We start from the raw sequence: 642 nt of genomic DNA on the forward strand, positions 1-642 counted from the left end.
TATCTATCTATCATCTATCTACTATCTATCTACATTAAAAGAGACTCATGTATACCTAGAAAAAAGATATTAAGACAATCAATTAGTTATTGCAGTAAAAGTATCTATTTATATCAAATACTAGCAAAGCTTCAGATATGGAGGAAAGGGGTAGTAAATATTTAAGATGAAAAGTCTAGAGGTCTAATACAAGGTAAGGACTACAGGAAGAATGTTGAAGCCTGCCCTGAGAGGCATCGGGTGTGGCTGCTGTGCGTCAGGAATGGCAGAGAGGAGAGAGGCTGTGTCTGCCCTTAGTGTTCTGCTCTATGAACATCGAAATGATTGGTAGCCTACCATTCCCTGGAAAAAGCGAGCCTGAGATGGCCACCTGTCCAGCACCAGAGGGCCAGACAGGGAGCTAGCCTGAAACAACCACCAGTCCGATACTGTGCAGGCCTGGGAGTTGGGGGCGGCCACGCCCAAGATGATTCCTGCCCAGCACCATAATACATGAGTTGGGCATAGCACTCCTGAGATGACCCCAGACACTCAGTGACCCCAGAAACCACTACAATGAACAAGTAAGTAGTGGAGAAATGGAGGAGAAAGAGAAACAGAAGGATGAGTGCACCATGAGGAGAGGCAGAACTGGAGACTCGA

The 642-nt window shown here is 46.0% G+C and overlaps 1 pseudogene; it reads left to right on the forward strand.

The window, feature by feature from the left end:
• Positions 1 to 220: 220 nt before the first annotated feature.
• LOC120102692 (small nucleolar RNA SNORA17) lies at positions 221 to 340 on the forward strand (annotated as a pseudogene).
• The last annotated feature ends 302 nt before the right edge of the window (positions 341 to 642 follow it).

This window comes from Rattus norvegicus, chromosome 4 (genome assembly GCF_021556685.1).
Source record: "Rattus norvegicus strain SHRSP/BbbUtx chromosome 4, alternate assembly SHRSP_T2T, whole genome shotgun sequence".
In the NCBI taxonomy this organism is placed as follows: Eukaryota; Metazoa; Chordata; class Mammalia; order Rodentia; family Muridae; genus Rattus; species Rattus norvegicus.